Source organism: Schistocerca nitens, chromosome 3 (assembly GCF_023898315.1).
Source record: "Schistocerca nitens isolate TAMUIC-IGC-003100 chromosome 3, iqSchNite1.1, whole genome shotgun sequence".
NCBI classification, from domain to species: Eukaryota; Metazoa; Arthropoda; class Insecta; order Orthoptera; family Acrididae; genus Schistocerca; species Schistocerca nitens.
The window spans coordinates 341370466-341395867 of record NC_064616.1 but is presented as its reverse complement, the minus strand read 5'-3'; positions in this window follow the sequence as shown (position 1 = coordinate 341395867).

Here is a 25402-nt window from a genome sequence, read left to right as displayed (position 1 = left end):
CGTATTTGTAGAAACCATACTGTTTGATCAGGACACACACACACACACACCACACATACATTTTACGTTCTCAGTTCCAGCCCAGTAATTTGCCAGCCATTAAAAACAAAACAGCCCACCACTATGTACCCTCCCTAGGGCCGCCCACTTTGTTCACTTAATCCCTACTTGGCACCCAAACGCGACTGTAGTACTACTTTTGCAGCTACTTTGGTGCAAGACTCAGTGGATCCTTAAATTAAATGCCGCAATGTTATTTTCACATCTAAATTATCTATATTATTGTCCTGTAACAGTACAAGAAACTGGTGGCTCACTTGATCGACAGTACTGATGTAACTTACAGGTTAAGATACACTTCATGAGAACTGTTGTTCGATCTCTGCACCCTACTTGCTGCAAGGTTCAATGGACCCTCAAATGAAATGTCACAATGTTTTTTCCATTCCTAAATTTCCTGTGCTATTGTCCTATAACAGTACAAAACACATATGGCTCAGTTTATTGGCTCTACTGGTATAACTTAGAAGTTAAGGTTCACTGGACACCTAAAACACGACTGTGGAACCTCAGATTAACTGTCACATTATTATTTACAGCTCTAAATTGGCTATCACATTGTTATACAAAAGTCCAAAAATATGCGACTCAGTTTATTAACACTGCCGATGTAACTTAGGTTATGGTATACTTGACGACGACTGTGATTCGATCTTTGTACCCCATATAGACCGAACAGAGAACTTCTAAGCGCACAAACACATATGTATTTTACTGACCATTAAAAGGAAACAGAAAATCAGCGAGCACTGCAGGGACAGCCATCTTTTTCTCTGTATATCTCCCTCCCTGCCCCCCCTGCCCGCACTTTGTGCCCAAACATAATTGTAGTTCGATCTTAGCACCCAGTTTGGTGGAAGACAAAATAGATCATCAAATTAAGTGGCACGTTATTACCCCCACGTCTCACACTGCCACTCAAAAAATCCAAGATAGATTATCATTTGTTCTATGCCAGTAAAAACATATGTGACTCGCTTTATTCACACTACTGGTGTCACTATCCTAGGTAGACTTGCTACCTGGACAAAGATGGGGTTTCCTCAAATTAAGTGTCACAGAATTATTTCAACGTTCGTACAGACACAAAAACACCGTCACTGATAATCTCCAAGACTGGAGAGATCTTTAATATGGTGCATCGGGTAAATTGCTTATTTTCGTTACACGCAATAATAACTATGCAAACAGTAATGCGTCAACTCAGTAAGTGGGATGAAAGTAATGCGTCATGTTCTGGCTAAAAAAACGTAACTGTCTCCATATACCGGCTAGTATAGCTTGTTGTTACTTTCGATCTTAGACCTTCATTCGATCTTAGACTTTCTGAGGCTGAGACATTTACCAATCGAAACTATGGTTTAAGGGGTGTCTGTAGAGATTACAGAATGTATCTCCTTTACATATCATAATGAACTACTAAATAATATCAAGAGTTTAGGTCACGTCTGGGAGTCCAAGATAAGATCTATTACATTTTTAACCACTGACGTCACATTTACCAACGTTTAAGCACAACACAGCGTAGCAAAAATGACGTGTTTTGGAGAGATCTTTAATGTAGTGCATCACGTGAACTACGAAAAGCACCAAATATGACTTGTTCGGTTCTGAAACATAGTATATAAGGCTGCTCGGTTTGTTACTGTCAACCAGTTACAGAACAGAAAACATCTCTATTTCGTTACACGAACTCATAAACTCTATAGGGCTCTTCCCTATCATATCCTAGCGAAACTAACATATAGAATATTAGTTTACTATATCTGCAAACGAATGTCTGTTGAATGTAGTCATTTAACCTGTTATAAGGTCTGTAAATGGTTCCCCTGTTGCTGCCCCACACTGTTGAGACCACCACATTTATATACAATATAACTATTCTTTTCACGCAAAGCTAAGTCAGAATGGAGTTTTATAAACAGATTTTTTCGAATATCCTGTAACGTAGTAAACGTCGTTGGAGCCATCATTCTCTATTAGCTGGTCAACAAAGTTATTTATGTTTTCCACTGTACAACGTGATACATTATCTTCTTTGCCCATAAACTGGTGCTTGTTGAGATGGAGCATTACTTTTTTCATAGTTATAGTTTACATGTTCCACTGCAGTAAATACGTCTCCACGTCTTTGAGGTTCTGAGTGACAGTCTCTTTGAGTAGTGATGGGCTAAACTGCGATTTTCCGATATCAGTGATTTCTGTGAATGCTACTTTTCAGTATCTGTTATTCTTAACTGCGATTTGTCGCAGTTAAGAGTCGCAGTTAAGGAACATAGGTCGTGTATCCCTCCGCCACTGCTATTTCTGCGATTTCTGCTACTTCCGCGATTTCTGCGACTTCTGCTACTTCTGTGACTTCTGCTACTTCTGTGACTTCTGCGATTTCTGCTACTTCTGCGATTTCTGTGACTTCTGCTACTTCTGCGATTTCTGTGACTTCTGCTACTTCTGCGATTTCTGTGACTCCTGCGATTTCTGTGACTTACCACTGTATGAAAAAGTTACATCTGTCAACACAGAAAATTGCATCGCAACAAACCTGTCATTGGCAAGTATGTTTTACGTTTTTTCTTCCGTTGGCTTTAATTTTGTATTAAAGAAACAACTGTGAAAATATTAATAGTGTAATTAATATGTAAGTAGCCGTACAGTACCGTAATAGTTCGTATTTAGAAAATGAATTCTAACATATTGTTACGTTCTCAGGTACCTGAACTACATTTCAGTCACTCAGTAAAGTGATAACTCAAAATATCATTGTCAACAGATCTGAAGAAATTGCCACTGCGTCTTTAGACCGTTTTCGTCAGACGAGAGGTTAGTTTCTAAGCGTTTCGATGGACTTAATTACTTCAGTGAGATCGTTCTTGCAAATGTGATATTCATTATAGCAAATATTAGAATCTACTCTGTCAATTATATTGCTAGTAATTAATGACAGCAAAAATTGTTTAATAATCCTTGTGTTTTTGCAGACACAGTTCTGACTCTGATTACTGGTTGCTGTACTTATCTATCCACATCAAGGCTGTTGGGAGAGACTCGTGAAGATTCAAGACAGCTCTTAGAGGATTTGCAGTTTAAAAGTGAAATAATTGTGAAATAAGTGTGTGAATGATTAAACTGTGTTTTATTGAAGTTGTTGTGTGATTTTAAAGGAATAATAAATGTCAAATACAGTGAGTGAATAATAAAAATCTCATTTTCCACATGTTTAAGCCGTCCTATACCCATAATTTTTCGCCACTTACTTATTGGTAAACACTTGTTGGAGAGCGACATGCCACCACCCCCCCCCCCCCCCCCTTTCTCCACAATCTTGGTGTGACACTGACCTGTAACATATCCTGAAGTCTACAATATGCATTTTGAGGTTGTTGATATGAAAGTGGGAAGTACAGATCTTCCAGTTAAATCAGGAATAGCTTAACTGCATTACTTGAAAGTAACACAGGAAAAGCTTGCTTATGTAGGTGGTAGTAGTGTCGGCAAAAAGTTCTTGTGTGTGAAGTTGCCATGTAGAACACCAGGTTTAAAACTTTTCTCCCGAGTCTCGAACTGTGTCGGAACAAAAGTGAGGCATTCATATGACTCAATAATACTGTTTTCATTTCACTACATTTCTGAGTTCTGCTGTGTAAACATTGCAAAGTCGTGTAGGCATGTGGAGTATTAACCAAAACTGTCATATTGGAAGCAGAATAAAACACATTTGTTACGTTACTTGATATTTTCAGGAGAAAAGGGCAATGTTGCTTCTTATTAATATAATACATTCAGAGTCACAGCAGTATTTGACCAACCATAACTGATGCTGAATGTGCATGTCGTCATATAATATGAAAGGCTTATTTCAATAGTGGTACAAGTCCATTACCTCCACTTTTCTGTCTATAATGCTTCTGAAATTAGTGATCCAAACAAATATAAATAAAGGTTCATCTCTAGCAAGGAGCCATATGCTTGAATATTTCTGGTATCTCAACTGCAGATTTTTCAGCGCTCATTTAACTTTACGACTCTGTATCTCAAAATGAACAAAAATGGACTTGTACCACTATTGAAATAAGCCCTTCATATGCACACACAGCACATCGATCTCGTGAGGCACAAGGCTCTCATAACGAAGTACGTACGTCGGTCAACAGATGACACTAGGAAAAGTATGTTAACTGCGCTTTTTAGTTGCTACTTGCGACTCTTAGTTGCGATTTGTCACGGAAATCGCAGTTGGACTCAATAGTGTATCGCAAAGATGGGCGTAGTACGAACTTTGACCCACAGATGGCACTGTTAACCGCGCTTTCTAGTTGCTACTTGCGACTCTTAGTTGCGACTTGTCACGGAAATCGCAGTTAGACTCGATACCGTATCGCAGAGATGGACGTAGTACGAACTTTGGCCAACAGATGGCACTGTTAACTGCGCTTTTTAGTTGCTACTTGCGACTCTTAGTTGCGACTTGTCACAGAAATCGCAGTTGGACTCCATAGCGTACCGCAGAGATGGACGTAGTACGAACTTTGGCCAACAGATGTCACTGTTAACCGCGCTTTTTAGATGCTACTTGCGACTCTTAGTTGCGACTTGTCACTGAAATCGCAGAAAGCAGTGCTAAATTCAACCAATAGATGGCTCACGTCTTTGAATGTGAAATACTTATTGTGACTGCTAACTGTGACTGAAATCGCAGTTACATTATGTAAAGTTGCTACTGTGATATCTGTGACTTCTCAGTCACTGTGATTTCTAACAGATACGCGATTTCCTGCCCACCACTATCTTTGAGTGTGTGTGAGAGAGACATGGAAATGATATTGTGACACTTAATTTGAGGGTGCAGCGTCGTGTCTTAGGCGTCAAGTTACCATACTAGGGGTACAAGGCCGGCATCAGGGCAGGTGGTTAGTGCGGGTTGCCTACATTCAGGGCAAGCGTACATTAAGGGATGAGGCTATTGTTCTCTTTTGAATGACAAGTTCTTAACCTATTGATCTACTAAGAGGATTATGACCCCCTGGGTATAATTCATTCATAACATATTGTTTGGTTAAGTGCTTTTCCATGTCACCTCCACCTCCTCCCCACCCTTTCGAAAACCCAACATCACTTCTGATATCAAATTAATTGACTAATTAATGAAATTGATTGAAAAAAATTGGCAGGAAATAGCTCAGTTGTGCCTCATTCGGTATTCACGAGCTGCTTCAGGTTATTTGAAGACCTCCTCTCCTACCACTGTTTCAAATTGAGTGACTAATTAATTAATTAAATCGATATCCTTCAGTTTTCCTAGGAAATGATAGCTGGAATTTCCCATTTAGACAAGAATTGATGCCATGATGGTTATGGTGTTCTCGACCACTACAGGTCTGGTAAGTGTGTTTTCTTTTTTAAAAGTACTATAGAATTTCTAAGTTGACAGGTGCTCTCAGCTACACCAGGATGAAAAAAGAGGGGGAAAAGGGTTTACCGCGTGATAGGATAGTAACAACAATAAACACCACTGCGATGTATTGAGAAACAAAATCCATTCACAGCTAGACGGCTGAGATCGCTGGAAACACCCTTACATCCCACGTACTCACCTTCTGGACAGCCACACACATTGCACTGGTGCCAAAGTGCTGTGCCAACGCTCAGAGATTTGGAAAACAATCACTGTAAACGTGGCCCATAGCCTCAGCCGTGCAAGCGCGTTGTCAGCAAGAGAGATGCCCACCAGCCGTGGAGGGTCCTTCCCCAGGAGGACCTGACTGGTAGGAATTTGAATGCTATCAGTACTCCCAACTCCAACACCCGCCATTTAAATCTTCTCAAACTTTCATGCACATGCGGTCGCGAAGGCGGCTCAGCACAAACTGGGTATTAGTTCATTATTCACCTGTCCAGGGGAAGTCATGAGCGAAATCATCATAAGCCGTGGCAGATCGGAATCTTCTCGGACTCTCTGAACTGGTGTACAAAGGATGGGTGAGCCCCAGCCTTGAAGAAAGCTGTCCACTGAGATATTGTTTCTGGTCCCAGCTTGATTGCTAGCCTCTACGATTTCTACGGCCATCTCCAGACTCACAAAAATATAGGGAACAAGAAACATATATAATCGGTGTAATTGCAATTAAGTATTACGACTGCTGCTGCAGTCTGACACCAAGAGATGCACTCGAAATGTCTCCTCTTGAGAGCTGTGGTCCTGGAACGAAACTTACATTGACATTTCAATATCTATAGCGCATATAGTTTTCCACGTAAAATTTCTCTTATACCCTTTTGGTTATCGATGTGTCGAATCTATACCTCCCTCATGATAGGACACCCAGTCATTATTTTCTGCACACGCCGGAACATAACCCACAGTAACTTTACAATTCAACACAAGCAGTGCAATTATAATTCATATGTGTACAGCAGCCAGAAAATTTATGGTATGCCCACACTCACACCGGCTACGTGTCTCGATTCTCCTCAGTTATAGGAAATTATTTGATGGCTGAGTCATCCACTCAGTGCTTCCAGAAGGTGCTGCATCTAGCCAAGCCTCTCTCAAAGAAGGGTTGTTAAGCACAAGAGTACAGCACTATGTGAGTATCACATCCCGCAGATGAAGAGAATGGAAAGACATCGATACCGGTTGGTGTACTGTAATCAACATCGCAGTCGATATTGCAACAAGGAAAGCTTGAGGATATGCTTAGGAGAGCCGATGATGTGACGTTCTGTGTATCATTTTTGTTACGGCCGTATGCACATCCTATTTGTACACTATAGCAAATCCAGTTGAACCCTCGCATTGCTATATTGTGCAGCCGTTTATGAAATAAATCAATCACCCCTTATATTTGGATATACTCCTCAATGCGTTGAAATCACAATTCACCACGTTAAATCTATCCTTCCCTTACGACTAGACATACGTAATTTGGTTTTACATGAATAGTAGCCTGATTACTATCCACAAACGTCTGGTGATATGTCGGAACATAAGCCAAAGTAATTTTATATTCAAGCACAACATAACATTTCTATCATTTATAGGTGTACAACAAAAAAGTTGTGATAAATTCACACCTGCACCAGCTGGGTTTTGTTTTCGCACTACCCAGTAGCAATAAAACATATCACATATTTGCCGACAAATAAAGGATTTAATTACAATTTAAAATGCCCTACCGTCACTTTTTATTTTATCCATTTCACCACTTCCACGAAACCTTTTCGGGTGTTTGATACTTCTAAATCCAGTAAAGACACAGTGGCGTCTTCTACACGCATCAAAAAAAGTTTTGTATCACCCAGAACTCCTGAAGATCAACGTTGACCATGGACATTTTATCACATACACAGTCCCGTTGACTGTTCATAGACGTCACTAAACCCACCCAAAGATATAAACAACCATGCATGAGCAGCGTCTACTAGACGGAGGAGTCCGACAGCTGATCAGTTTCAGCCATTCCACCAGGAAGTAGATACACGGCTCGTGTTGTCTGTAGTTCAACCATGCCTAGACGGTCAATACCGCGGTTCTATCGCGTCCGCATTGTTAGCTTGTGTCAGGAAGGGCTTTCAACAAGGGAAGTGTCCAGTCGTCTCAGGGTGAACCAAAGCGATGTTGTTCGGTCACGGAGGAGATACGGAGAGAAGGGAACTGTCGATGACATCCCTCGCTCAGGCCGCCCACAGGCTACTACTGCAGTGGATGACCGCTACCTACGCATTATGGCTCGGAGGAACCCTGATAGCAACGCCACCATGTTGAATAATGCTTTTTGTGCAGCCATAGGACATCGTGGTATGACTCAAACTATGCGCAATGGGCTGCATGATGTGCAATTTCACTAACGACGTACACGGCGAGGACCATCTTTGCAACGACGACACCATGCAGCGCGGTACAGATGGGCCCAACAACATGCCGAATTGACAGCTCAGGATTGGCATCAAGTTCTCTTCACTGATGAGTATCGCATATGCCTTCAACCAGACAGTCGTCGGAGACGTGTTTGGAAGCAACCTGGTCACGCTGAACGCCTTAAACACACTGTCCAGCGAGTGCAACAAGGTGGAGGTTCCCTGCTATTTTGGGGTGGCATTATGTGGAGCTGACGTACGCCGCTGGTGGTCTTGGAAGGTGCCGTAACGGCTGTACGATACGTGAATGCGATTCTCCGACCTACAGTGCAACCATATTGGCAGCGTACTGGCGGGGCATTCGTCTTCATGGACGACAATTTGCACCCCCATCGTGCACATCTTGGGAATGACTTCCTTCAGAATAACGACATCGCTCGAGACTAGAGTGGCCAGCATGTTCTTCAGACATGAAACCTATCGAACATGCCTGGGATATATTGAAAAGGGCTCTTTATGGACGACGTGACCCAGCAACCTTTCTGAGGAATCTACACCGAATCGCCATTGAGGAGTGGGACAATCTGGGCCAACAGTGCCTTGATGAACTTTTGGATAGTATGCCACGACGAATACAGGCCTGCATCAGATCAAAAAGACGTTCAAATGGTTCAAATGGCTCTGACCACTATGGGACTCAACTGCTGAGGTCATTAGTCCCCTAGAACTTAGAACTAGTTAAACCTAACTAACCTAAGGACATCACAAACATCCATGCCCGAGGCAGGATTCGAACCTGCGACCGTAGCGGTCTTGCGGTTCCAGACTGCAGCGCCTTTAACCGCACGGCCACTTCGGCCGGCTCAAAAAGACGTGCTGCTGGGTATTAGAGGTACCTGTGTACTGCAACCTGGACCACCACCTCTGAAGGTCTCGCTGTATGGTGGTACAACATGCAATGTGTGGTTTTCATGAGCAATAAAAAGGGCGGAAATGTTGATCTCTGTTCCAATTTTCTGTACAGGTTCCGGAACTCTCGTAATCATTTTTTGATGTGTGTATATATATTCAGACTGCCAAGTCGGGGTTTGTGTCAGTGCATTCCATGCATAGCTACTGTACACCTACCTGTCACCACCCAGATCATACAAATTTCCCCTGACTAAGAAATCATTGCGATTGCGGTATATACTGGAGAACGTTCATTCGGAGTTAATTTTCAGGAGCCAAACAGATGGGTGGAGAAACCGCAAAACTGTCCTGTATCGAGTCTAAGCACATTTTAGTTCCCGTTGCTAAGCGCCATACACGTTCAACACTTTTGAACAAGAGGAAGAGCACCGCGAGACGGATCTGTTGTTGCAGCTGGCAAAACTGATTTTGTTACGAAACAAAAAGAGCCTGTAAGAGCGTCATACAAAGATTTCGTTTGTTACATGTGCGAGAAACGGCGACTTAATGATACATCCTTGTTTAGACCCTATAACATGTGTGTGCGGGAGTTGAATTTTCAAAAAGAAATAACATGTTATGTAGAAACTTCCTATACCCTTGAATGCAAAGAATGCTTTATTCCAAGCGTACAATACACTTCCGTTTGTCCCTTTCAGCGTACGTGCTGTATCTAACTGAGTAATCACTATGAATCCAACGTCATTCAGTTATTCAACTACAAGTGATTGCAGGATGTCTGTGAATAAGGTCATGCCGTAATTCTAATAGTGGATCTGAGGAGCGGTAGTGAGTGTATTGTGCAAAGTATGATCATGCTTTAGTTATCGCTACTAAATGCGATAGTGACTGCACAACTCTGCTTATTCAAGAACAGAGCTGTAGCCACACATTAGAAAAAATATTCTAGAGCTCTTACTTCCTCAGGCTGTTAAAACAATTTGCCTTGAGGAATACGGATTCGCTGGGAAAAGAGAATGTTACTGCTCAAAACGTGTTTGACCGGCTGAAATCAAGAAATGTGTGTAATGTGCTCTGGGATATTTACATGAAACTGATTAAGGGTCGCCGCCACGTGAACGCTTTTGGTTACTACATGTTCCTTACACAATTTGCACCATTACTATGTGATACATGTCGCACAGATTTTATTTGCTACCTGAATTGTTTAAAAGGGATGAACTCCTTTCAAAGTATGAATCTTGCTTTAATCACTATGACTCGAATGCGTTATTTCACATTGATGAGCCACCATCAGTTACGATGTATTGTATTGGATGTATAGCTGAAAAGAAGATAAATAATAATAATAATATTAATAATTTCTGTTCCGTAGCCAAGTAAGTTGCTACTACTTTTTAATGACACATTTCTTTTCTTCGTGGTTTCTGTAATGATAAACGTAGACAGTTCATTTTTAAAGATATGACATGCACAGAAGATATGGGAATAATAGACATTCTCAGCAAGCATTGCATCACTGAGGTGTCTCAAGGATGTGAAGTGTGCTAAAAGACGGAAGAGAGCGAAGTGGTTAACATGTTTCTACCACGGACATCACTGGGATGATCCTGGTCTACCCCATAAGGATATGGCGACGTCGCTTCCATTATTCGGCCATCATCTACTTGATGGGAAAGGAGAAGATCTCATGGATGCTTCGAATCTTCAGGTTTGCTGCTGTTCAAGACCTGGAATTCTGTTTTTGTAGGCTGCAAGATTAATTTTTCTTGTACTACTACAGAAGTTGTTTCTGGTAACTCTTGGTTGACTGTTGCTATTATTAGAGGAGGTGATTCTGCTCTTGGAGGACTGGAGAGTTATAATGAGAGAGATATTATAGCTTTTCGCACCTTTTCAATTGGTGTAATTCCAAACAATAATTACGGTACTGCAGTTGTTACAATGGACAAGCCTTTTTCCTTGTATACTAAAAACAAGAGGAAGGTTAATGCTAATGAAAGGCTAAATGTGTGGTGCAAAGTCAGTGGTGTTCTAGAAGGAGTAATTGATGTACAAGGAGATTTGATTGTATATTATCATGCATAATAAATACTGATCCTTTCCTTCTATCCCGTGAGATTTAAAAAAAAAAAAATACTAATTCAGCTACTGAAGCATCTACATCTTCTATGGGTTGCAGGGGTTCCGACCCCTGGGGAGGTGCGTGGGTATTCATGCATGGCTGTCTCATTTAGCCGCTGCAGCTGTGTAAGGCGGGTGACCTTGAACGGGACTTAGCCGTTGGGATGCTCTCTGTGTCATTGTTTATTTTATTGTTCAGGTTAAAGTTGCGAACCCCATCAACTCAGGAAGAAGATGTGCGAAAATGGTACTGCAGTCCCCATGTATGCGTCTGTTTTAGTAATGGCATGACATGTAATTTCACATGCCAAACACTGCTGCGTTTATCTGTTTCATTGAGAGAGGCATTCTCCGTTACTAATGATCATTTTATAGGACTAATGCGAACGTAGTATAATTTCTGAACCGTGCTCGGATGTGAACAATGGGCGCTATACACCTCTACAAAGCTATATTGTGCATGTATCACAAAGAATCGATGTTTTAAGCAGTTAGATTTTTTCATTTTACAGTTTCTCACCATAGTTTATCGTAGAGAAGCCTGCAAGGAGAATGTATGTCATGTGCTGGAAATATATTTCTTACACAGGAATATTAACAGCATGGCATGTCACATGACTAGTAGATGGGAAACCGCACCACTCTAATATTGTTGCGTGTTTTAAGTGCAGAACCGTGTAGTCTTAGCAGTGCATGTGTTCATGCTCTCTCTTACCAGTACCTTCTTGGTACTGATCCCAGACACTAGAACAATACTTTAGAAATGATAGCACAACTGATTTACGTAAACCGCTTCAAACAATGTCCGTCTGGAGCTCCAAAATGGCTCTGAGCACTATGGGACTCAACTGCTGTGGTCATCAGTCCCCTAGAACTTAGAACTACTTAAACCTAACTAACCTAAGGACATCACACACATCCATGCCCGAGACAGGATTCGAACCTGCGACCGTAGCAGTCGCACGGTTCCGGACTGCGCGGCTAGAACCGCGAGACCACCGCGGCCGGCTGGAGGTCCATCATGCATGAAAACCACCCGTTTCTTGTTCTTCTTAACCATCTGCTATTACATCACAACGCTTTCATATCTACCACTATACACCGATAAGGGAAGATAACCTTCTCGACGTGCGCGCATCTGGAGAAATCTTGTGCCCTTGGATGGGTACCGTGAGCAAGATTGATATGGAAAAGCAGTTACAGTCTCAGCTCACTCTATTCCTTCACGAGACGTGGAATGTAGCAGTCTACTTCTGATTAGCTGCAGATTAAATCGGTGACAATGCTGCAGGTAGAGTTGGGCAAAGACGATGTGAGGAGATCTTTCAATCTTCAACTTTATTCTAAGAACGCGAGAATTCTCTGTGGCCTCTATTCACCTAGGGAAAGATCGTAAATCACACGCTGAGATCAAAGTGCTAGAACTGTGTAGACTTTTGTCTGGTATACTTTGGTGTGTATGTTAGAGTACTAACAATGACTGAACATACTGCACAGTCATGTATCTACTTTGCAACCAAGTGGTGGAGGGCTGATTTAGTGATGATACAGATACAGAAATTCGGAAGCATGCTAACATGTCACTGGTTGGTATTGTAAAAACTGGTAAAATATCAAAAACTGATCGCACCATCAACTGTACACTACATTGACGGTGTTTTTTCCATCCCATCCATCCGCTGGTACGCTGTTGATTAACACATGATGATTGAGTGGCATTGCTTGTTTGAAATGGAGAAAAAGTCTTGGTGGAGGGGCAAGAGCTTTTGGGGATGGCTAGCACTAAAACAGTGATCGTGTACCTGACTGCAATATGAGAAATCAATCGAAATGGAGCAACGAGCCATCAAATATCCCATCACTGTAAAAAATGAGTTTAAATGTAAAGGCCGTCTATCACCTTCGGACAGCTATTTGGAAAAGCTCCACAGTGTTCCAAAACTCTTCCAGTTCCCTTTTTTGTGACTGTTTTTATTTCTATTATACAGTGTGTGTGTTGTGGGAGCAGCAGCAATAACATAATTTACATCATGCGATATCCAGTTTTCTGAGAGCCAATGGCTCTAAACATGTTAATGTCAGTTTAGAACCTGACACAGAGCTCGATGTCACGGTAGAAAAAACAAGATGTATGGCGGTGTACAAGGCTGTGTCATAGCCTGCTTGGACGTGTTACAGCAGAAAAAAACGATGCTTCAAACGATGACACAGGGACCTTCTCTTACGACTGACAGTATATTCTGTTGGCTGTGGTCCTCCTGCTACAGTACAGGTCTGTGTGGGTGACTGTGTGTATCAATACCTGTATATTTAAAAGGGGTCGGCGCATATGCTCAATGCCAGCACATAGACTGTATTTGTTTTTGACACACATACACACACACACACACACACATATATATATATATATATATATATATATATATATATATATATATATCTGTCTGACAAAATTAAAGGAGCTTTTATAGTTTGTAATTCTTTTTATTCTCTGTTGGGTGGTACGTGATAGAATGTTTGGGTGACAGATGTGGATGCACCCTGAGAGACGCAGATCTCCTAGTTCCCGTAACTGCTTGTACTGTCTTTTATACTACCTTGTGTTGCATGAGAAGGCTTTATTTGGGGCTGACCTCACACGTCGTACACAGTTGGCAGAGTTGCAACATGTTCCCATTTCCATCGAGTGGTCAAAACATGGTCCTGTCGCATTGACTCAGCTCGTCCTATTCATACAATGTAGGCTTTCACGACCGGTGTTGTCCTCAATTAAAACTTCCGGGCTGAGAGGCCGTGGTCGATGTATAAAATTTTCACCTAACGTTTCGTCTACATCTGCGGGAGACAACTTCTGAGGTCATCCGGCTACTGCCATGAGGCTCCAGATACTTTCGCATTTATAGAGCGCATGGAGGGCACCACCATTCGTCACGTGATTCCGACGGTATGCCTATCTTTGGAAGGCGTCATCATTCTCGATTAAGAGTAATCGATTGTCATTCTGCTGTCGCAACGTCGACATCCATATTTTGTCCAACTTTAAAACTTCCTCTTTTCTATTAAAATTGTTATGGTATTTGTGAATATCCATTGCTTCTCTATACATGCGTGCATGATAATGGGATTTTCGTGCTAGAACGCTTGTCTCTTTAAATTTAATTTCGTGGTTCCCATCTCGACAAACATGCTCAGCTACGGCCGATTTTTCGATGTGTCCTAAGCGACAGTTTCTTTTGTGTTCGGCTAAGCGGGTGTTTACACTTCTTTTGGTTGTTCAAATATATACTTGTCCACAAGTGCATGGAATTTTGTATACAATAAGTGTTGCTAGGGGGTGTCGGGCGTCTTTTGCAGTTCTTAAATATTCGTTAATCTTCTTGGTGGGTTTGAAGATTGTTTGACCAGTCAGTTTATGGCAGCAAGCAGCTGCGTCATTTAATGAGCCTGAAAACGTAGATCGGGCAGCGAAGCCTGTTCCTGTGGCGAAGCCATGGTTTACACAAATGAAAGTCTTATACTGAGGCTACCACGAAAAGAAAGCAGTACCGAGCAAAAAAAGGAAATGGTAGGAGATGAAAAAAAAAGTAGCCTCGTCGCCAAACTTTTGTATCGCGCCTGGAAGGCGGCGCGTGGGTAGGAGCAGGAAAAGGTGAAAATCTCTCGGTACTGTAGTGTGAATTAAAATCACCTTTACTTTAGCAACAAGAGTAATACATAACTTTGCCCTGAGGTGCGAAGCTGAAGCGAAGTGTCCCAGCCGTCTGCTGTTGATCAAATAGGGCAGAATCTGTAGCGAAGCTCGTAGACCCCTGCAGCACCGGCTAGAGGGCGCTGTCGTCGGTGTCTGTCGTGGTGCCAACTTCTGAACTTTAACCTACGCCGTGGCATCGTTGCTATCGATACCACATGAAACTAATTTGTGTCAGCATTTTGCAACCATTACTTACTAAACTGATATTTCGATAATTTTCGCACCTGTCAGCAGCTGCTTCCTTTGGAAATGGAATTATTACATTTTTCTTGAAGTCTGAGTGTTTTCGCCTCTCTCATACATCTTACACATAAGGTGTTTGTTGTGGCTGGTTCACCCGTGAATCTCAATAATTCCGAAGGAATGTTGTCTATCTTAGGGACCTTGTTTTGGTTATAGGCTGGTTCACACCAGACCAGTAATTTAGTCAGGTGGAGAGTGATTTAAAGTTTCTGAACGACATTGTTCGTATGGGGGGTGGGGCGGGGGGAGAGGGAAGGGACTGTACCTGGGTGTATGGTGTATTTTTAATATTTTGGAAGACGAATGGTGACTGATAAGTAGCCACAAAAATTTTTCAGATCCGACCATGTTAAAAACCTGTGTAATACTGACTTTTAAACCGTTTTCTTGGAAGAAAAACACGTGAATACACTACATTTTTTCCTTTCCGTGAGAACTATAGGGAGGCCGTGGTTCCACTGGCCCATAGGTAAGGGAACCCTTGTCCCAATCAACTAATGTGAAATGTAGCCGGTTAAGTAGCTTTTCCCATCCCAGCTCACATACCAATGGTGCGCCACTGGACATGTGTGAACACCGTCTATTTAGTATCGCACATCATTGCCTACCTTCGTTCCGCTCTCTCTTTTTTTAGTCATATGTTTCTTGTGGATCAGCAACATGGCTCATTGGATTGACAGTATAACGGTTAAGTTCGTTTCTCCTTATGTGGAACAGGAGTGCTTGTGGAACGTGAAATGTCCATGGGACAAAAATAAAGCAGCCAAGGCAGCCGCAATCACAGAGCTGGAAAAAACGATGGGACTACTGAGATTTCAGGTGAAAGAGATTAAACAAAAAATTAAATGAATTAGGTCAGTATTTATTGTTTATTTTTAGATTTTGAACATTGTACTACAATGAGCAGATCGGAACTACACTGTAACATTAACAGTACAGTATTAAAATCATTGCACTCTATGTTCTTAGAAGATCTACCTACTGCCAAGGAATGAAAAAAGTTAAGGAATCAAAATCGTCAGGGATAGGTGCTGACGCATGTATGTGCCAAATATTAAATGGTTTAAAATATTGGACGAATGTCTCATAAACTTGAATAGGGAAATGGTGCAAAGTGAAAGCAAAATGGTAAGCCAAGATTAAACATGCCTGTTTATCGCTTCTACTTTAAAATGAGGGTACAAGGACTTTGAAACCTACTTCAGTATTCGCTGTAATTGCCTACACGTTGTCTTCTGGAAAATCATAGTGACTGCCAAGGAACAGATCCTTCCCCTACAAAGTAATCAACTTTCTGATCCCAAATAGCATGGAAGTTGTGTGATCCATGATGGGCTGAAGATCCTGGTACTAACTGAGCTGCACAGGGCTGTGGCTGGTACCTCCAACTGCCATTAACGACTGTTTTCGTTTGAATATTTTCTGTGCCCACAGCAAACTCCATAAGTCTTTTCTGCAATGTAGTGCTTTTGCCAACTAAGCAGAGAATAACAGTCTTCGACAATTCTGATTACTTTCTAAGATACATAGGATCTAAGATACATAGGATCTCCTCTAGTATTCTAAATCTAGTTACCAAGGTGCCAAAAGCATTTTCTACAGTCCCTCTAGCCCTTGATAATCTATAACTGAAAATTTTTTCCTGGTGGTTTGTTGACTTCATAGAAATGGTTTAACTAGGTAAAATTTTATGGTAAATGCATTGTCACCAACTGAAAAATAATCTGATGGAAAGAAACCATTTTCGAGTGCACGACACAGACTGTAGTTTTTAAATACACCGGTATCACTAACCGTCCCATTGTATCCTAGGTCTACGTAGCTAAAGCTGTACTTATGATCTACAACCGCCATTAGAACGATATTGCTGGATTGCTCATAGCTGAAGTACAAACTTCCTGAATCAGGATGGTACTTAATGACAACATTTTTTCCAACTGTCTGCCCCCATTAGCTGAGTGGTCAGCTTGGCGGAATGCCACGTCAAGGGGCCAGGCTTCGATTCCCGGCTGAGGCAGGAGATATTCTCCGCTCAGGGACTGGGTGTTGTGTTGTTCTCATCGTCATTTCATCTCCGACGTGCAAGTCACCAAATGTGGCGTCGAATGAAATAAATACTTGCCCTTGGCGGCCGAACTTCCCCGAATGGGGGACTCAAAAAACGTGTGTGAAATCTTATGGGACTTGACTGTTAAGGTCATCAGTTACACACTACTTAACCTAAATTATACTAAGGACAAACACACACACCCATGCCCGAGGGAGGACTCGAACCACCGCTAGGACCAGCCGCACAGTCCATGACTGCAGCGCCCTAGACCGTTCGGCTAATCCCGAATGGGGGACTCCAGGCCCACAATGCCATACGCTTATTTCCATTTTTTCCATCAATAGCTGCACAGCATGCTGGGAAACTTGTAATGTACTCCTTTTCTTAAGTAAAATCTTTTCTTCTTTATTTCTGTAGCTGACTATAAGACTCAAGTATGGAAGCGTTACATGGAGAACATGCATTGTTACAAAATAAACCTGATTGTGTGCCTAATTCGAAAATGTGTCTCTTTTACTTTTCAGATATTAAGGTTACTCGATTAAAAAATGGGAAATTTCACTTTCAAATAATAACACTACAAGCCAAATCAGTATATTTTATTGTCCCTTTAGCACGTAACACACTTCCCTAGTAAAGTCTACGTTCATCCAGTCTCGTATTAACAGGAACATTTGTTTCACATTCACGCGGAAGTAACCATTGCTACGTTCCGCTTCCATATTAATTAAAAAGGTAATCACTGATCACGGAAGCCTTTTCATTTACGTTCTATTTTCAATATGTTTCTCTACGACAATTAACTGCTTCTTAAACACTACACCGCTTCAACCACAAAACTCATAATAAATCTCGCGCACCTTTCTAAAAATAACTGAATAACTAGACCTCTTTTCTCTTAGGTTGCTACACGACAGTTTCCTTTCTTAACAATCTTTCTACCAATTCTTGATTCTGCACGTGATATCTCCGGACGGGAGGCCAACACTGACACACTTTCACGCACCGGCGCGTAATCACTAGCGATGGGCCATTGTTGTAATTATACAGCGAGACAATGCTGCCTCAGAGAAAAGGCGGGCTCAGCTCCTAAAGTTCCAGAAGCCAGCGATAAGTAAGGAGTACAATATCGATATGTGTGACATCAAAGATAGCAGCCACGTATCGATCCCTGAGTTAACAGATGGGGACGTTTGTAAGACAACAACCATCTCCACGAACAGTTCGACGACGTTTGCAGCAGCATGGACTATCATCTCGGAGACCATGGCTGCGGTTACCTTTGACGCTGCATCATAGACAGGAGCGCCCGCGATGGTGTACTCAATGACGACCCTGGGTGCACGAATGGCAAAACGTCATTTTTTCGGATGGATCCAGGTTCCGTTTACAGCATCATGATGGTCGCATCCGCGTTTTGCGACATCGCGGTGAACACACATTGGAAACGTGTATTCATCGCCATACTGGCGTATCACCCGGCTTGATGGTATGGGGTGTCATTGGTTACACATCTTGGTCACCTCTTGTTCGCATTGGCGGCACTTTGAACAGTAAACGTTAAATTTCAGATGTGTTACGACCCGTGGCTCCACCCTTCATTCGATCCCTGCGAAACCCTACATTTCAGCAGGATAATGCACGACCGCATGTTGCAGGTCCTGTACGGGCCTTTCTGTGTACAGAAAATGTTCGACTGCTGCCCTGGCCAGCACATTCTCCTGATCTCTCACCAATAGGAAACGTCTGGTCAATGGTGGCCGAGCAACTGGCTCGTCACAATACGCCGGTCACTACTCTTGATGAACTGTTTTATCGTGTTGAAGCTGCATGGGCAGCTGTACCTGTACACGCCATCCAAGCTCTGTTGGACTCAATGCCCAAGAGTATTAAGGCCGTTATTACGGCCACAGGTGGTTGTTCTGGGTACTGATTTGTCAGGATCCATGCACCCAAATTGCGTGAAAATGTAATCACATGTCAGTTCTAGTATAATATATTTGTCCAATGAATACTCGTTTATCATCTGCATTTCTTCTTGGTGTAGCAATTTTAATGGTCAGTTGTGTATCAGTGTATGAATCTAATACTCTGTGATACGATGTCTGTTACAGTGTTAATGTAATATGTAACATTACCAACTTAATCGGGAGAAAAAAATATTTCGAGACCCTTCTGAAACGCCACCCTCTGATTTGCTTTCCATATACCTGCAGTTTATTCTTTACAGAAATCATCGACCAATACGTAATAATTTGAATAGCATTTATAAAATACTACAAATTTTTTTCACTTGTTTCCAATTCAAGACGAGCAAACCGAGGCTTGTATTATTCCTACGGCAACAAACGCAGAAAGTAGTTCGCCTATAATCAACTTTCACCAACAGAAACAAGTCAATAGGAGTAAGCTGCAAAAAATTTCTTATCTTAAAGAAATGGCTTCCGAATTAAAAGATATAAACGAGACTGTAGATGTTCTGTCTGAAAAAACCGTGTTTGATGTGTTAGTAAAACATGTTGCACCCCAGCTCAAATCATTCCCATTGCTATTGGTTCTGGTCCCGCAAGAGCACACGCAACTATTTCTAAACGGGTTCGTCGACAGCATATATTACAAAACTCCATTGAACCAAACTGAATGGAGATCATTATCGTCACTTCGATGCGTTTGCTGTCACCTAGCCTCCAAGTCAAGAAAGCAACAGCTTTACCAAAAGTGCGTCTAGTATGGGAGAGACACTCCCCTTATCCGCGTAGAGAAGCATCACAGGTTATTACGAGGGTGGTTTGAAAAGTTCTCGGAATCACCACGAGAGGTCAGCGCTACCGCAACGAGTTGTTCACGTGATATTCATTGGACTGTTGCCTCTAAACACGTGCCACGTCAGTGCTCTTCGAAGAGAGCTGTGGCAGCAACTTGGCTCTGTTGATCCGGCGTAGTGATTTGCAAAGATGGAAAAAATCGAGATTGGCTGGCTCTGAGCACTATGGGACTTAACTTCTGAGGTGATCAGTCCCCTAGAACTTATAACTACTTAAACCTAACTAACCTAAGGACATCACACACATCCATGCCAGAGACAGGATTCAAACCTGCGACCGTAGCGGTCGCGCGGTTCCACACTGTAACGCCTAGAACCGCTCGGCCACTCCGGCCGGCAAAATCGAGATTCGCATTTCTTCTTGGTGTAGTAAGTATTTCGTAAAGAAAGGTATGAAAGCAAAGGACATTCATGCGGCTTTCCAGAACACACTGGGGGACTCTGCTCCTTCATATTCAAATTTTTCAAAGTGGAGAGCTTAGATGACGTTCCGCACAGTGGTCGGCCAAGATGTGTCACTACTCCAGAAATCATTGCAAAATGGTCATGGAGGATCACCTGTTGAAAGTGCGTGAAATTTGCTCACGCTTTCCAGATGTCATCTGAAAGGATATATCACATTTTAACTGAAGAATTAGAAATGAAAAATTATCTGCAAAATGGGTGGCGTGACAAGACAATGAGCGCCCCCACACATGTGCCGTCGCCATGGCAAAATTACACAAACTAAGGTATAAATTGTTGCCACACCTGCCTTATTCGCCTGATATTGCTCCGTCAGACTTCCATCTCTTTCCAAAACTGAAAATTTTTCTTGCTGGACGAAGATTCACTTCAAACGAAGAATTGATAGGCGGAGTTGACAACTATTTTGCTGGCCTGGAAGAAACTCATTTTCGAGATGGGATCGAGGCACTGAAACATCGTTGGACCAAGTGCATTAATCTACAAGGAGACTACATTGAAAAATAAAAAAAAGTTTCAGTGATGTAAGTACGTTTTTCTATTCTGTTTCGAGGACTTTGCAAACCACCCGCGTAGAATACACCAAAGTTAGAACAAGAAATGTCATGATGTAATAAAACACGACCACATGCTTCTCATTCATCACTCAACTCGATACATTCTGCAGTAGACATTGTCACCTCAGGAATGACAGCTGATAATCTCGATTTGATTTGATGTTGTGTAGTTTAAAAATACATCGTATTAATCTAAATGAAATAACACATACATAAACCGTATGAGACTATTTTTACGTCCTTAATTTGATGATCTCCTTCAGCACTTCATAAATAGCAGCACAAACTTCTCGAAGAAATAAGGAAACAGTTGACTTCCCTAATGGAAAGAGGTGTGTCACTGAAACTTCCTGGCAGATTAAAACTGTGTGCCGGACCAAGACTCAAACTCGTGACCTTTGTCTTTCGCGGGAAAGTGCTCTACCACCTGAGCTACCCAAGCATGACTCACGCCCCGTCCTCACAGCTTTACTTCTATCAGTACCTGGTCTTCTACCTTCCAAACTTTACAGAAGCTCTCCTACGAACCTTGCAGAACTAGCACTCCTGAAAGAAAGGATATTGCGGAGACATGGCTTAGCCAGAGCCTTGGGGATGTTTCCAGAATGGGATTTTCACTCTGCAGCGGAGTGTGCACTGATATGAAACTTCCTGGCAGATTAAAACTGTGTGCTGGATCGAGACTCGAACTCGGGACCTTTGCCTTTTGCACGCAAGTGTTCTACCATCTGAGCTACCTAAGCACGACTCACGCCCTGTCATCACAGCTTTACTTCTGCCAGTACCTCGTGAGTCGTGCCTGGGTAGCTCAGAGGGTAGAGCACTTGCCCGCAAAAGGCAAAGGTCCCGAGTTCGAGTCTCAGTCTGGCACACAGTTTTAATCTGCCATGAAGTTTCATATCAGCGCACACTCCGCTGCAGAGTGAAAATCCCATTCTGGAGGTGTGTCACTGCCTTTAAACTACACCCAGTAGCAAGAAGGTACAACACTGCCTGCAGTTTACTTTCTACAGGTATGGCTTTTCTTAGATGATTTCACTGTGCATCTTTTCTAATAGAAAATTGAAGTAACTTTCCGACATTCTTAGTGCTGAACAGTATTTTTTTTGGGTTTTACATTGCCATTTCTTTCAGAAGAACGGTGGCTGCTCCACTCAAATCTCTTCAACCAATTTATTGTCATACTTTCTTTCTCTTCCTTACAGTTTCAATCTCTTCTACCACCTCTTCCAGTAGAACCATTGTTGCAAGATGTGAGCTTGGTTACCCTTGCTCTCCAGACCAAGTTTCGGCGCACACACAACAACATCCAACACTTGACTGGCAACTAAGCCTTGTGCATACGCGCACTTGCCTAGCCTACTTGCTGTTTAGCAGTCAAGTAGAGCTACTAAACCACTTGCTACGTTACTAAATTATTGATCTAGTGTGAACCACCCTTTAGATCTTTCAGTGCTCTGTGTAATTCTTCACACATTATCATTTCTTCCATCTCATCCTCATCTACTCCGCCTTCCCTCTCTATGATAATGTCTTCTAATTCATTTCCTTTTTGGGGACCTTCTATATATTCCTTCCATCTCTCACCCTTCTCTCCTGTGATTATTACCAGCTTTCCATCTGAGCTCTTAATATTCATACAAGGGGCCGCCGAAGTGGCCGTGCGGTTAAAGGCGTTGCAGTCTGGAACCGCAAGACCGCTACGGTTGCAGGTTCGAATCCTGCCTCGGGCATGGATGTTTGTGATGTCCTTAGGTTAGTTAGGTTTAACTAGTTCTAAGTTCTAGGGGACTAATGACCTCAGCAGTTGAGTCCCATAGTGCTCAGAGCCATTTGAACCATATTCATACAAGTGCTATGGTTTGGTCCAATGGTCTCTTTAATTTTGTTATAGGCACCATCAATGTTTCCCATACTTACAATGAGATGACAAAAGTCATATGAAACCTCCTAATATCGTGTCGGTCCTCCTTTCTCCCAGTGCAATGCAGACACTAGACATGGCATGGACTCACCAAGCCGCTGAAAGTTCCCCACAGTAATATTGCGCCGTCCTGCCTCAATAGCTGTCTATAATTGTGAAAGTGTTGCCAGTGCAGGGCTTTGTGTTTGAACTGACCTCTCGATGATATCCCATAAATGTTTGATCAGATTCATGTTGGACAATCTGGGTGGGCAAACCATCCCCTCGAATTGTCCAGAACGTTCTTCAAACCAATAGTGAACAATTGTAGCCCCATAACATGGTGCATTGTTATCCACAAAAATTCCAGATGTTTGCAAGTAGCCAAACATCTAGAGCACCCAGTCCATTTCATGTATACACAACCCACACAATTTTTGAGGGCCCACCTGTCTGCCCCCGGTTGCTGAGTGGTCAGCGCGACAGACTGTCCATCCTAAGGGCCCGGGTTCGATTCCCGGCTGGCTCGGAGATTTTCTCGGGTCTGGGTGTTGTGTTGTCCTAATCATCATCACTTCATCCCCATCGACACGCAAGTCGCCGAAGTGGCGTCAAATCGAAAGACTTGCACCAGGCGAGCGGTCTACCCAACGGGAGGCCCTCGTCACACGCCATTATTATTATTATTGAGGCCCCACCAGCTTGCACAGTGCCTTGTTCACACCTCTTACTAAGTGAAATCGTGACTAATCTGAACGGGCTACAGTTTTCCAGTTTCAACCGATATGGTCACGAGCCCAGGAGAGGTGCTGCAGGCGATGGTGTGCTGTTAGCAAATGCATGTGAGTCAGTTGTCTGCTTCCATAGCCCATTAACGCCAGATTAGGCGAAATGTCATAACGGATACATTCATCGTACGCCCCACATTGATTTCTGCGGTTATATCACGTAGTGTTGCTTGTCTGTTAGCACTGACAACTCTACATAAATGGCGCAACTCTCGGTCGTTAAGTGGAGGCTGTCGGGCATTACGTTGTCCGTAGTGAGAGGTAATGAATGAAATGTGGTATTCTAGCCACACTGTTGACACTGTGGATCTTGGAATATTGAATTCACTAACGATTTCAATAATGGAGAGTCCCACGTGCCTACCTCCATCTTCCACGTTCAAAGTCTGTTAATTCCCGTCGTGCGGCATTAACCAAGTCGAAAATATTTCCACATGAGTCATCTGTATACAAATGACAGCTCCACCATAGCACCGCCCTTTTATACCTTGTGTATGCGTTACTACTGCCATCTGTACATGTACATAACGCTATCCCATGACGTTTGTCACCTCAGTGTATGTGTGCCTTTACAGCTTTGCATCTCTCCTCAACGCATTTCTGTTTCGCCATTTAGCGTTTTCTATATATATCATTTTTAAGATTTCTGTATTCCTCTTTGTCTGTTTCATTTACTGCATTTTTATACAGGGTGTTTGAAAAATAACTCCCTAGTTTTAATTATAAATGCAATGGGTAAATTAATGAAATATTAAATCAATGAGTACATATCATAAAAGAGAATTCCTTCAAGCTTTGCTTAATGTTAGTAGACTTAAACGTGGGATCCATTTGTTGCCCTGCACTCGTCGAGACGATATTCCACTTCTCGCCACGTATTCACCAACATTTCAGGTGTAACTGTCCCAATTGCTGCGCATAAATGATTGATGTCTCAGATCTTTTCACTGTACACAACATGTTTTATGTGGCCCCAAAAGAAAAAGTCCAGTGGGGTTAAGTCTGAACTTCGTGGTGGCCCAGGTATTGCGCCACGCACGCCTATCCACCTTCCTGGAAAGCAAATGTCAAGACCCGCATGCACATGCTTACTGTAATGAGGTAGAGCGCCATCTTGTTGGAAAACTCAAGCCCCTTTTCCGCCTCAATATCGTCCATTTGGGGAAAGACATACTCTGTCAACATGTCACAGGAAATGTCTCCGTTTATTGTTTTTTCTACAAAAATGAAAGGAATAATCACATGATCTTCTATCAAACCACACCAGACATTAACTTTGGGAGAATCACGTTGGCGCTGAATAGCCTCATGTAGATGCTCTACCCCCAAATTCTACAGTTATGACGATTAACTGTTCCACTGACATGAAATGTAGCCTTGTCAGAAAAGAGAATCTTTTTTGAAAAATTTACATCATCAATTCTGTCAGCAGCAAACTCATACCTTTCGACTTTATCAGTAGGTTTTATTTCATGTAACAGTTGCAATTTGTAGTTGAGCAACTTAAATCTTTTACGCAAAACATCATACACAGTACATTTAGGCACTCCTAATTGTAGACTATGCCTGGTCAATGACTTCTTTGGGCTCCATACATACGAAACACGGATCTGTGCCACAACATCTTCAGAAGTTCTTGGTCGATCAGGTGATTTTGCTTTTAAAACGCTGCCGATTTCCATGAAAGACTTCAGCCAATGATGGGCAGTTTTTGCTGTAGGTGGTTCACCACCGTACTGACGTCTAAAATTACGTTGCGTTGTTATAACTGACTCAATTTTCACAAGCCACGTAACGCACTTCGCTTTCTGTTGCGGAGTAAACATTGATGCTGAGTTGCTGTGCACTACACTTCATGCACGCCTGGACTG